The sequence below is a fragment of the Protopterus annectens genome, chromosome 4.part0 (assembly GCF_019279795.1).
Source record: "Protopterus annectens isolate FY-2018-M chromosome 4.part0, PAN1.0, whole genome shotgun sequence".
NCBI lineage: Eukaryota > Metazoa > Chordata > Ceratodontiformes > Protopteridae > Protopterus > Protopterus annectens.
This window is the reverse complement of record NC_056733.1, coordinates 903,068,829-903,083,151: the sequence shown is the minus strand read 5'-3', so window position 1 is coordinate 903,083,151 and position 14,323 is coordinate 903,068,829. Positions and strand designations below refer to the sequence as shown.

General features: G+C 46.5%; 1 protein-coding gene across 1 annotated transcript in view; it reads left to right on the top strand.

The window, feature by feature from the left end:
- DEPDC5 (DEP domain containing 5, GATOR1 subcomplex subunit) overlaps positions 1–14,323 on the top strand; it is a 2,513,958-nt gene that overhangs the window by 2,007,154 nt on the left and 492,481 nt on the right. The window lies entirely within an intron of this gene.

Below are 14,323 nucleotides of genomic sequence, written 5' to 3'. Positions count from 1 at the left end.
TCTGCAAACTTTGCTAGCCAAAGACCTTCTGTGTTAGCCTGCACTTCAGAGAAGTAGATACCAAACAGGAGAGGACCCAGGACTGAACCCTGTGGTACTCCACTTGTCACTGGTCTGAAGTCGGATTTGGAATCCGCTACTTTCACAGTGTGGGTTCTGTCCATGAGCCAGTTGGCAACCCATCTTGTGACATAGGGATTTATACCTAGTTTAGTGAGCTTATCTATAATTCCAGAGTGGGGGATGGTGTCGAAAGCCTTGGTGAGATCTAGATAAGCTGTGTGAACCATTTTACCCTCATCTATGGCTTTGGTGACTGCTTCAAAGATCACAGGTGATGCAAGTTTTAATAATGACTCAAGTACTTGAAGTAGCTGGCAGTGGAGGATGGGACTCAGCATCCTTTTCCGGCTCTTATATCCTGAGATGGAGAGAGGTGTGTCTGGCTGTCCAGAGAAGTAGCATCTAGGCAAGAGCACTAGGTGTTCACCCTGAGAAGCTTGTGCTTACAGAATCTGCAATGCCATGTGCATGTTGCACAGTAAGCCAAAGGGAGTTTATTGCATAGAAGCATGCTTCCCCTCAGAGGGCAGATATAGCGGAGAGGTCCCACAGGGGAGGGAGTGCTCCTTCGGGAGAGAGGGTAGGCTTTTCCACAAGACCAGTAAGCTGACCTGCTGTCTGCCACCTGACTCTGTGAAGCAGATGAGCTGACTGGGACTTCCCAGACAAGAATGAATGGGGACAGTAAGGCTCTAAGCTCACCCAGGAATTCCTGGCTCCTATGACTGTGGAATGCGAGTGCCAGTTTGGTGTAAGTATAGGAGCCCTTGAGCTCAGTAATGTAGAGAGGGGAAAAAAAAAACGCTTGTTTGATTTTAGTGAACGTTCAAGCCACAAGTGTGAGATCTCAGTCTTGGGGGGTTTGATGTGGTGGTATTGCCAAAGTCTGTGCTGCTTCCCTCTACCCCCTTACTAGTTCTGGCATGTGTGAGGTAACTCACAGGGTCAATGCAGCTCCCCCCGTACTAGTTCTGGCATGTGTGAGGTAACTCACAGGGTCAATGCAGCTCCCCCCGTACTAGTTCTGGGATGTGTGAGGTAACTCACAGGGTCAGTGCAGCCCCCCCCCTTACTAGATCTGGGATGTGTGATGTAACTCACAGGGTCAATGCAGCCCCCCCCCCCCCGTAGTAGTACTGGGATGTGTGAGGTAACTCACAGGATAACTGCAGCCCCCCCCCCCGTACTAGTTCTGGCATGTGTGAAGTAACTCACAGGGTCAATGCAGCTCCACCCCCGTACTAGTTCTGGCATGTGTGAGGTAACTCACAGGATAACTGCAGCCCCCCCCCCCTACTAGTTCTGGCATGTGTGAGGCAACTCACAGGGTCAGTGCAGCTCTCCCTTTGTACCAGCTGTGGCATGTGTGAAGTAACTCACAGTGCAGCCTCCCCCCTCCCGTACTAGCTCTGGCATGTGTGAGGTAACTCACAGGGTCACTGCAGCTCCCCCTCCCCACCTCTTGTAATAATTATGGTGTGTGTGAGGTGACTCACAGGTCTTGGTGTGCCTGGAGTCCACTGCTCACCTCTTATGTTTATGCTTGTGTGAGCTTGTACATAATGCCTGGTTTGGAGTTGTCTCAGGCACACTGGTCTCTTGCCCGTTGTATAGTTGTGGCAATAACATGTACACGTTAAGTTGTCAATCTCGCCTTCATTCTTGCTGGATGGGTTTGGAGCCTATACTAAAGCTCGAGAGCTGATTTTACCAGCTCGAGGTACCCTATATCCCATAATGCTAGGTGCCAATTACCCAGATCTCGTTTGCCGCTTTCGCTAGCGAGGTGCTTTTTTTTACCGGCTCTACAGGTCAGTGAAAATTGTCAATTTTTTTTTAGGATTTCTCTCCCACTTTTTCAGTAGATTAGTTACTTAGACCCCCCTTAGTATACCACTATTCTGTGGGTCCTCCCTTTAATCCCTATAATCCCTAGAGTTTATCCTTCCCTTTTGAAGGTTAGGCCTTAGGCCTTTCCATTTTTTTCTCAGGTTTCCCTTTGGGGACAGTTATTTTTGTGTGTCTGGGTTATCCTTGACCTTTAATTGTTCGTGTGTGAGCGTGTGTGTGTCTAGACCTTCCCTTAGGAATTTATCTTTCCTTCGACAGCTTAATGTCTAAAGACACTAAGGTCTCAGGCTTCAAGAAGTGTGACTCGTGCTGTCAGAAAATGTCGCTGACAGACGGTCACACTTCTTGTGTTTACTGCCTGGGACCCCTGCACCTGCAGGACTCTTGTTCTGTCTGCCATGCATTCAGTCCAAGAGTCCTGCAGGAGCGCAGGAATAAGTTGATTTTGAGGGGCTTATTAAAGCCCGAAGGTTCCCGGCCAAGCCCTTGCCGGGGAAACCTTCGAAGCCATCCAAACCATCGTCTCCGTGCTCCAAGCCTTCGGCTGGTGGTTCACCGACTGCTTTGCTATCGGCTCCGGCTGGAGCCGATACTGCTATGTCGCAGTCTTCTACATCGGATCCGGCTTGAGCCGATGCTTCCAAGACTTTGTCTTCCAAATCGGCTCCGGCTGGAGCAGATGTGTCTACGGCTCCATCGGCACCGTTAGTGGTCTCGGTGCCATCTTCCAGCCATAAGAGATCACGGTCTCCGTCCCTGGAGTCCATTCACTCTGCTCCGAGATCGCCCTTGCTCTCGGAGCGGAGCCATCGGAGCCATTCCTCTCGGTCTTCCAGGCTATCGGACCATGACCTTGAGAGGGTGGTTAGCAGACTCCTAAAGTCTCAGGCACTAGCCCAAATGCTTCGTAGCCCTTCTCAACAGACAGTGGCTATATCCATCAGCTCCTACCACTGTAGTGCCGGCTGTGGTCTCTGCCCACTCTCTCGTTCCCGACCATAGAGATCCAACGCCTCAGGTTTCCCCATTGGGAATATCCTCCTCTTCCGAGGTTTCCCCTGATCCGTCAGGTGAACCCCCTCGAAAGAGGACATGTAAGAGGAAGCATGTGGACTCCCCTGAGTCCATCACATCTGATACCGACTTGGATGAGTCGGAAGGGTCCCCACGGTCCCCCTCTGAGGATGTCTCCTTTTCTGACATCCTTGAAATCCTCAAACAGGGGGGGAACTGGTTTACCCTCAATCCTTCCGAGGACGAGTCGGTTTACCTGGATGCGTTTGGTTCTCGCCCTTCCACCTCCTGGGTGTCTCCGCCTTTTGACCCCCTTATTGAAGTGGTGGCACGGAAGGCGTGGACGGCCCCTGATACGATGGAACCTACCCCACGGAGGCCTTCCAAATTTATCACAGCCCCATCAGATAAACAGTTTTTAGCTAAAGGTGTCCCAGTTGATGCCATGGTGGTGGCTGCAGCCACTAAGAAGGAACTGGCTGATCCTTCAGTACCTATCCATCCTCCTAATAAGGAATCTAGGACTATGGATAGGTACGGCAAGCGGATGTTGCCTTCAGCGACTTTCGCCATGCGATAGTTGAATTACTTGTGCCATTTCACCCACCTTCAAAGAGACATTCTCAAAGAAATGGCTGATGCCCTACAGGATCCAACAGCTGCGGGGTCCCAAGACAAAATCAACTCCCAGCTAGGAACCCTAAATTCGATTGTCAACTCCTCTATGCAGCTTATTTCCTATGCAGCCGATGGAGTGAGTAGAGCCGCAGGCACGGGTGTGGCCTTAAGGCGTCACGCCTGGATGCGGCTTTGCAACTTTGCAGACCCCTTCAAGGCATCATTCACTAACTCCCGCTTTGATGGTTCAGCGTTGTTTGGACCTCAAGTGAAGGATACTTTGACCAGATGCGAACAGGATGGCAAGACTCTCTCTGCCATGGGAGTCCATTTTTCCACCCTGTCTAGACCATATCCTAAGGGTCAAAAGGGTGGAAAAATGTGGTTCTGCAAATCACAAGGAGTCACGCCTGACGCAAGAGATCAGTTCCCCCCTAGAGGGGGGGGGGGACAACAACAGACGCCACCCTAGAGGCAGAGGAGGTCCGCAGAACCAGGGTAGCAGAGAGCCTCTCTCTGATAAACCCTTCCAGCTTCCCTGAGAAGCTGCCTGACTGTCCACCTTCGGAGGCAGTTGGGGGAAGATTATCGCTGTACCCAGAAGTCTGGCTTTCTCTCACACAAGACAAATGGGTGCAGTCGATTATATCCGAGGGTTAAAAAATCCCTTTTATCCACACCCCAACTCAGCCAAAAGGACCCCTCCCAGACGTTCCATCCAGTCTAAGGGAACAAGCAGTACTAGAAATATCAAAACTGCTAACAAAAAGAGCCATCCAGCCAGTCCCAGCAGACCAATTAAGATCCGGAATCTATTCAAAGTTCTTTTTGGTACCAAAAAAAACCAGGGGACTGGAGGCCAATATTGGATCTCAGCAGACTAAACAAGTCTGTGAAAAGAACGAAGTTCCGTATGGTCACGCTACAGTCCATTCTACCCTTTCTGGGCCAGGACAATTGGATGTGCTCAGTGGACCTTCAGGATGCATACTATCACATCAAGATGCACAGGCGCTCCTGAAGGTTTCTCCGCTTCCGGCTAGGGACCAGTCACTGTCAATTCAGGGCCCTGCCCTTTGATCTCACTACAGCCCCTCGAGTGTTCACCAAGTGCTTGGCAGTGGTTACGGCTCACCTGAGACATCAAGGATTCCAGGTGTTTCCATATCTAGACGACTGGCTCCTTACTGCCACCACCAGGCATCAGCTTCTTCTTGCCAGAGATTACACCATTCAGACTTGCAAAGGGCCAGGTATCTCCATAAATTTCGAAAAGTCTGCCTTGTCGCCTTGTCAGTCTATTACTTTCATAGGCGCCACTTTGGACACCGTACAGCTCTCAGCAAAGTTAACAGACCAAAGAGTTTTGGATATTCGGAATCATGTGCACATCCTCCTTCAGAGCAAGAGGATCTAGGCCAGGTTTGTCCTAAAAGTGTTAGGTCTCATGGCGGCGGCCATCACGCTGCTCCCCCTTGCTCGTTTCTACATGCGGCTCCTTCAGTGGATGCTATTCTCCCAGTGGTCCTTCCAACAGCTTCCTTTGACACACAACATCTTAATAATGCTGTCTTGCAAAAAACACCTATCCTGGTGGATGGTCTCCCCTCAAGTCCTTCAGGGCAGACCATTTGTTCCTTCCCCCCGGTTGCCACAGTCACAAAGGACGCCTCCCTGATCGGGTGGGGGGGGGGCATTTTTAGGGCAGGACGGTCCAGGGCACATGGCAATCTCTCGAATGCCACCTGCACATAAATGTCCTGGAGATGAGAGCAGTGCTTTTGGCGTTGCAAGCCCTCCAAGACTCTCTTCCCTTCGGGACGATTGCGATTCAAACGGACAATATGTCCGTAGTGTGGTATATCAACAAGCAGGGCGGAAGCAAGTCCTGTCCCCTATGTCGAGAGGCACTCAGACTTTGGCAGTGGGTGATCTCTTCTCAGCGGTTTCTGATAGCAACGCATATCCCCGGGAAGTCCAACATCATAGTGGACAGGTTGAGCAGAGCTATTCTCATGCCACACGAGTGGTCTCTCAAGCAGTCAGTAACAGAGGAGATTTTTCAGAAGTGGGGTCTACCTTGCTGCAGTCTTTTTGCAACACCTCAGAACAGCAAGTGCCATGACTTTTTCACTCTATTTCCCCTTACAGGCTATCCCACCAGAGATACTCTAGTCCACGATTGGCCTCGGGGACTTCTATATGCTTTCCCCCCTTTCCATTAATCAATCAGTTGATTCAGAAAGCTACCGCCCTGAGAGCCAAGATGATCCTCATTGCCCCTTATTGGCCTTGACAAATATGGTTTCCGTTCCTGCATCATTATATTTTGGTGCAGCCTTGGCATCTGGACCCAGTGCCAGATCTTTTGGTCCACCAGTCGGGACAGCTGCACCAGTCCCTTCAATCTCTCAACCTCACAGCTTGGTTGCTCCACTTCCAACCCTAGCCAGGCTTCCCCTTATTTCCAGTTCTGTGCGTGACATTATTATAGCTTCCCTTAAGTCCTCTACCAGAAGGATTTATACTAGTAAGTGGAAGCATTTTTCCTTCTGGGCAAGGGCTAGGAATATAGATCCCTTTACTGCTCTTATTCAGTCAGTTCTAGATTTCCTAGCCGAACTTTTTCATTCAGGCTCTTCATCCTCCACAGTCAAAGTTCAGTTAGCGGCTATTTCAAACTTTCACATAGGCTTATCGGACTCCAGCATCATGTCCCATAAGCTTTGTAAAGCCTTCCTTAAAGGAATCTTTTTACTCAAGCCACCAATCAGAGATCCCCCACCGCAGTGGGACTTAAATTTAGTCTTAACATCCTTTGTTCTCCCTCCCTTTGAACCTGCGGCTTCTTGTCCTTTGAAATTGCTCTCTTGGAAAACTCTCTTCCTAGTCGCCATAAGATCTGCTAGGAGAGTATCAGAACTTCATGCCCTTTGCATTCGTCCCCCTTATCTAGTTTTCCACAAAGACAGAGACTCTCTCAGTACTAACCCGTCCTTTTTACCCAAGGTAGCTTCTGAGGCAAATTTAAATCAAACTATTGATCTCCCAGTTTTCTTCCCTAACTACTCCAACAGGGCGGAGCAAAAATTGCATTGTCTGGACGTTCATCATCAACTCCGTTACTATCTGGACAGAACTAAACAAACCAGGAAATCTGAACAACTATTTCTGTCCTATGCGGAAGGTAAGAAGGGCCTTCTAGTATCCAAAGTAACCCTTTCTAGATGGCTGTCCTCTGTGATTACCCTTATCTATAAGCTCAGACATCAAGAATTACCTTCTAGGCCAAGAGCCCATTCAACCAGAGCGCTAGCTACGTCAACAGCCTTTCAAGCTAGACTGCCAATAGATTCTATTTGTGCGGCAACCCCATGGGCTTCTCCTCATACTTTTATCTCACACTACAAATTAGACATGGCCTCCAGAAACAGGGCAAATTTTGGTTCCACCGTTCTCAAGAGTCTGTTCCGATGAGCCACCCGGGATGAAGGTGCTAGGGATGCGGTCCCATCCAGCAAGAATGAAGGTGAGATTGACAACTTAACATTGAGAAGTTATGTACCTACCAATAACGTTCCATGTTAGTTGTCTTCTTCTCGCCTTCTTTCTTGCGTCCCACCCGCCATCCCCCTAGCCTGGACAGACCGAAAGGATCCCCCTTTTTTTCTTGGGGGGTCTTCACCTTACACAGTTTGAAGCCTATTTTTTGTTATCCTTTTTGGGTAGCTGTGAGTTCACTTAGTTACACTAGGAAGGTTTTCCTTCCCCTTCTCCCCTCGTTTTTAGGGGCTAGAATTGCTAAGGTTTTTCAACTACCAAACGAGATCTGGGTAATTGGCACCTAACATTATGGGATATATACGGTACCTCGAGCCGGTAAAATCAGCTCTCGAGCTTTAGTATAGGCCGAGTTGGAGCCGAGGATCGGCTCAGAACCCATCCAGCTGGAAAGAAGGCGAGAAGAAGACAACTAACATGGAACGTTATGGTAGGTACATAACTTCTCATTTTCTGCTGTCTGGAAGCTTTGGGCCCACAAACTTGTGCATCTTATTTGCATAAATTCAAGTACTTCTGAATGCTCAAAAATCAAAAGGAGTGTGGCCTTTAGCATCTCTTCCAGACCCTGTTGCTGGTTTTCCAAGTGGACTGGCAGTTAGCCCGTTGGAATTTTTATATGCTTTTATGTCCCCCTGTCTACCATCTGCCAAGCTGTTCTCCCTGTTGCCAACCTATTCATTCCCTTATTTATGAGGTGAGAACCAGTCACACAGAAGACTGTCATCCAGGCAACCATTAGAGTATTTTCTGTTTTGTGACCCAAGACCTGACCTCTTTTACAAGATTGCTAGCTGTGTTTGCAAACACAAATGCCTGCCGTATCTTTTCATGTACATGTGCATACTACCCCCACATGTGAGATGAGGGGCAAAGTGCATGCCACAGGCCATATACTGTTTGACATTCACCTCTGCCCAGTAGTTGATGGCACAGCAGTTAGCCCTATCACTTCCTTCCGCCAGGATGAGCATGCCAGGACTTGCCAGTCACTCCCATTTTCCCTTTCCAGCTCTGCGAGTAGTTGGGTCACTAGCCTGAACAGGTTTTGTAATTTTCATTTTGTGGTTGCTGCCGCTAGGGTTCAGGGTTGAATGTGTGCCTAAACAAAATGATGTGGCTGAGGTCATCAGCTTTGAAGACAGGTGCAGTTGCTGTATTCTGGACTCAGATTTAAAGGAGGGAGTGTTCTTTGGGTAGGTCTGTCATACTATGCTTAAAGGACTACTTAAGAAGAAGTAGGTCCGTCCTTCTTCTTTTTCCTTTAATTCTTCCCCCTTGACCCCATGCAGCTTCATTCTGTTCTTTCCTGCCTTCTCCATATGTTCATCCTTAGATTCCTCCAGTTGATTTGATTCAGTCTGATATTCCAGACAGTCTGAGGTGCCTTGTGAGGCTTCTGGCTTCTACCAGGAGTTCTAATAGTCATCAGGCTTTTCCCACACTCTTCCTCTAGAGTAAAAGAATTGGCCATAGGCTGTTTCATCCTGTCCTGCTAGCCACGTACCTCCCACGTATAGTCCCTGAATTAGGTTGCCTGTGGCACAGCTGGATGCCTTGATTATCAAGGCTTCCCAAACGGAGGCCCAGCAGTGATGTTTGTAGCCTAACTCCGCCTCTGGTGGTGACTGAATCGCTTGTGTCACTGCAAGGGCTGCATATGCCCCTCTGTCTGTGCATGTGTGCACTCCTATCATCAGCTTTGGCAGCCATGCTCATGCCTTCTCCACACTGACTTTCCACTTCATGATAAGCTTCCCTCTTATCATTAGAGCAATGGCACAAACTGAGTAGGAACCTCCCTGCTTGAACTGCAGGTGTCTGAGTTGCTAGTCGAACTCTGGTCAACTAGGCTATAGCCAGGGCTTTCTTCCTGTAAAGCAGTAAGCAGGTCCTTTCTGTGACAAAGGGACTATTATGTACTTTTCATCTCTTGTTGCTCTTCCAAGAAGAGAGTGCAGAGTATCTGTGCTGGTAGCAAAGTCCAAGCATCCTTTTCCTTTGTAATAGTTGGAAACCTACTGAATTTTTCTCTACTGTCCTTTTTGCTCCAGCTCTCCTCTGGCCTGTGTTTGCCCTAAGGAGGGCCTCTTCCTGTTCACACTGGCTAGGCGAGCCATGTTTGTGGATCATTGAAGTTGAGGCTGGGTCACTGCCATCCACCCTTATTTTCCACTGTTTTTATTTTTCCCTTGTATCCTCCTTGGGTATTTCCACTGCAATGAAGGTCTTGGGATAGGCTCTTATTTTACATTTCAGGGGAAGTAGAGGTGATCACAAAGTAACCACAGGTACAGGCATGCCCCAGAAGATGTAACAACCCCAATGTCAGCAGTGAAACTTGTACCTGTGGTTACTTTGTGGTGGTGTTTTTTTGTGCAATTCCTGGTATGTGGCCTGACAATTGTTTGTGGACTACCCATACAGTTTGTCCCACTTTCAGGAGGAAGGGTGGAGATTGGCAGTTCATTCTTCTTTGTCTTCACCAGGCAGGGATTTAGCATCCTTGCTAGCTAATGAGTAATTTTGGGGCACCATAACTTCCTGGTGTTGCAGGGGGTGACAGGATAATAGTTAATTCTTATGATGATTTTTGCAATTTAGTATCTGGGGTCCTTACGAGCTTTGGCTGGCTGGTGCACCCAACAGAGGGTTTACCTTAGAGGTTTTCTCAGATCATGACCCTTCACACATGTTGGCTACTGCAGCCAAAAATAGGAATCTACATGCACCTCTTTGTAGGGTGATAGGTTTCTGGTAGCATTGTATATAGATTCCTGGCAAAGGTTACCCAATGAGAGTTACCCCCTTCTTAGGCATAGCCCTATATGACTGCCTTATTTTTGCATCTACTCTTTCTCACTGCTGCTCAGTTTGTTGCCTTTTCAGACACAAAACAGTGCGTTCTGCTTACTCGTTGCTCCTGCCCTTTGAATGGGCTCAAGCAGTCATGGTTCCTGGTGCAATTACAGTTTGGTGCCTAGTTTCAGACACCTGCGCAGTTCTGCAAACCAGCCCCCTGTCATTTGCTGAAGTTCCTTTGTAATACTGCATTGGCTGCATACAGCATCTTTGTTGTTCTGTCTCCCAGCCTGTTTTTTTATATAGTCCATCACCAATATGAATATGAATGGACTTATACTTGAACCCTGCAGTAGACTCAGTCCCACTTGGAATCCCTGTGCGAGTCTGAACACTGTTCATACTTGTGTCATTGGGTCCTTGTACATAGCCTCATTAATTCAGCTAAGGTTTCCTGGACTTCAAACCATTACATGACTGCCCCAATTAGGTTATTGGGTACTTTGGAATATGTGTGTCCATGTCTAAGAATATCCAGTTGAACTCTTTCCACATGTCCAACTTCATCTTCAACATCTGTCTCAATGCAAACACTGGGTAAGTTATACTGCATCTTGATCAGAAACTGAACTGTCATCTTATTTTCTGCTGCTTTGCAAATTCATTTATTAATCACCCTGTCCAATATTTTCATGCAGTGTGACAAGAGTCTGTTGCCTCTGTACTGTGTGGAGTTGTGAATGTCCCCCTTTGCTCTTGTACACTGGCACTAGACTGCTTATTCTTCACTCATCTGGGACACACATTTGTCTGTACAACATAAATACTTTCAGGAGTCATCTTGTACACTGGCACTAGACTGCTTATTCTTCACTCATCTGGGACACACATTTGTCTGTACAACATAAATACTTTCAGGAGTCATTTTCCACTAACATGCTTAATGTCTTGATCGTATCTACTGAGACCTCATCTCGGCCTAAAGCTTTCCCCAAAGCAGACATTTAAGTCATAGATAAATTTCTTGTTACTTATAGGCTGTAGGAAATTGAGCCTCCCAGGAGTTTGGGTGTTGTATAACTGGAAAAGAAGAGAAGGCTAAATTGATATTTTGTCTCCGGGACAAACGTTTGACTCATGATCACCAGGCACAGTCGCAATCACCCATGAGCAAATCCTCACAAGTGAAACAGCATTTGGAAGTAAACGTTCACAGAAAAAGCCTTTTTGCAGGAAGGATGAGCACACCACACCCCAGTATATACCAGATCTGTGGTCATACCATCATGGCGAAATGAGAAATACCATGTTTATCAGCAGTTCATCTTTCTGGAGAAAAGCTGGCAAGACATGCATTAGGGATCACACAATGAATGTCTACTAGTGTTTCGAGAAGAAGACTTGCTTCTGATATTTTGATATAAAGTGAATGGATGGTGCTTGGGAGTCCTTGGGAGCAAGATAATAAGAGATATGGCCTCAACAATTTTGTGCAATCTGAATATAAATATCTGCTTAAACTGCAAAGATCGTGGCTTTGATGGACCTTTTGGAGGGTACCCCACCTAAAACAGACTAATTACTGTTGGAAACTAGAAGGAATAGTCCATTGATAAATGACTTAGAAAATAAAATGAGTAGTGCTTTAGGAGGACTGAAACTAGAGGTGGTAAAGAAAATCATGAGAGAATGAACCCAGCTGTGTGGCTCAGAGGGAAGAAGACCCGAATATGACCCAGACAGTGCGACTTTGTGTAGACGCATGCTAGTTGGAAGAGCAAGATGCAAAAGGATGGGAAAGGAGTGGCTTGTTGTTCACTCATCTTGTGAGGAGGGAGTGGTGTTTTCTTGTTGATCAAATTACTCCCTGAAAACAAAGGCTTGCATGAAAACAAGGGCCCTTACAGCAAAGGATGTTGGCTCAATGCTTCTAAGCTGGTAGCATTAGCCTTTGGGGGAGGTATGTGTGGGAGAGTTCATGCATCCCTTGAAGGGCATAGGAGTTCCTTGCTGTGACCCAGGTGTTCATATCAGCAATAAGGATTAAAGTCACAACAGAAATGTCCCCCATAGCCTATCCCCTAAGTAAGATAGGCTGCTAAGAGGAGATATTACCATGTAGCCCTTTGACATGGGGCAGTTCGAGTCCATCCTGAAACACTGATAGCACTTGTTGATGTGGGGGGCTGAAGCAAGACCCTCAGGCTGTAGGGGCAAATCCATGACCTCCTGGACATCGATATATGTTTATACCTATGCAAAGGCACATGCTCTTCTGTGGCTGGATGATAGCTGTCTTTGGTCAGTTGTCCCTTGATGCGTATTGAGGCCTGTCCACGACAGGAATGAATGGACTCTCGCTCCGTTGGAGGGCTTTGATAGTAAACAGATATGGGGGGGATGCATACAGGAAGAACATTTTTGTAGCGTGTTGAGTGTTCTGCTGGTAGTTGAATGAATGGACTCTAGCTCCATTGGAGGGCTTTGATAGTAAACAGATATGGGGGGGATGCATACAGGAAGAACATTTGTAGAGTGTTGAGTGTTCAGCTAGTAATTGAATGAATGGACTCTGGCTCCGCTGGAGGGCTTTGATAGTAAACAGATATGGGGGGGATGCATACAGGAAGAACATTTGTAGAGTGTTGAGTGTTCAGCTGGCAATTGAACTGGCCAAGTCACCGTGGAAGTGGATCTGTACATTACCCATGTATGCAGCAATGTCAAGGCACTTTAGGTAAGTTGCTTACACGTGTCTCTGCAAATATTTTATGCCCCCCCCTTAAGTTAAGGAAGGTGTTCCTGAATGTAGATGTATATCGCTTGCTGATGTGAAGGAATAGTAGTGAAGACATGGGGACATAATTCAGCTCCCTGCGTTCTATTAGCCTTTTCATTCCTCATGAATAAAATCCAGCTTAATACGTAGAATGCAGTGAGTGTGGCCGTGTAAATTTTTGTTTGCACCAAACAATTTGTCATTTGTACTTATAACTCTTTCGGTTCTAAAGAGAAGGACATTTTTGTGAGTTCTTAAGATATGTCTGGAATTTCAAATGGCTCTGGATGCAGCCAGTAGAGTGCAAACCTCCACAGCTCCATTGGAGGGAATGAGTTAATATCAGCAACAACAGTTTATGTGGAACTTTGAATTCTCTTGAAGAATAAAAGATACGTACTTTTTTCTCAGCTGATATTAAGTCTGAAATTTTCTGTTTCATTACAGTAGTAATGTCTTCCTTACCCTCCCATTATGCAAATGTATTATAAACTTTCAGGAATTATTTCTCTACGGCAGACAGAAAAACATCACTCTGTGCCTGTTCACAATTCTCAAATATATGCTTCACAGAAATAAATTAGATTTCTTGCTCCACATTTTCTAGCTGTTGGATGACTCTACTGCAAGAAGAGAGTTCCTGGAGGCTGCGGTTGCATGTATTATATGAAACATGAAACAGATTTTTTTGTGATTTTTACTCCTGACATTTATTATTTGATATTCAAAAACAACCTTTCCTTCGGATGAGATGTTAGACCAAGGCCTTGTGTGCTTGAGCTGGTGGTAGTTAGGTGGATGTAAAAGTTCCCACAGCACTTGACAGAAGTAGCAGTGGAAGTTTAGTGCCATGGCCAAATCTCTCTCAATCAATATGAATGCCTCCTCAAGTCTCCCATGAAACAGGCCATTGGCCTTGTGGGACTAACATGACCAGCGAAATATAAATAAAAAATAAAGTAACAGATGAGATGAGTTTTTTTGCTACCATGTTTCGCTTTAGACTGTACTGCACTGTGCAGGAAACCAAGACATACACCAAAAATATGTGATTCTGAATGAGGCTAAAGGCACCAGTTATTTAAAGACATAAAACTATGTCATATTCCATGCAATGGTTTACTGGAAAGAACTAGACTGCCACAGACATGCTGAGAAATGTAGCCGGCACAGCAGAGGTAGATGATGATGATGATGGTGCCAGTTGTTAGCCTCGCCCCATCTATGGTCACATGGGCAGTATTCCATGGACACTATTCCATGTCATGGAATAGTGCCCATGTGAACATAGATGGGGAGAGGCAGTATTCCATGTCATGGAATACTGCCTCTCCCCATCTATGGTCACATGGGCAGTATTCCATGACATGTTGCTGCTTCATCACTTAATGTTTTGTAGGGTTAGCACAGAACCAGCCCCAGTAAGGATTTCTGAGATTGCTGGATAAGTTCAGCTCAGAGGAAATATTTATTTATTCATTGACATTTATTTACTGGGAAAGTCTGACTGGGTAGAAAAGAGACAATTTTCAGTGGTGGCCCGAGGAAAAAAATCTCCAAATAACCAATAAACATTTTAGTAACATATTGAGTAAACATCTTAGCAGCATACATTTCAGTTGTATACAATGTTAG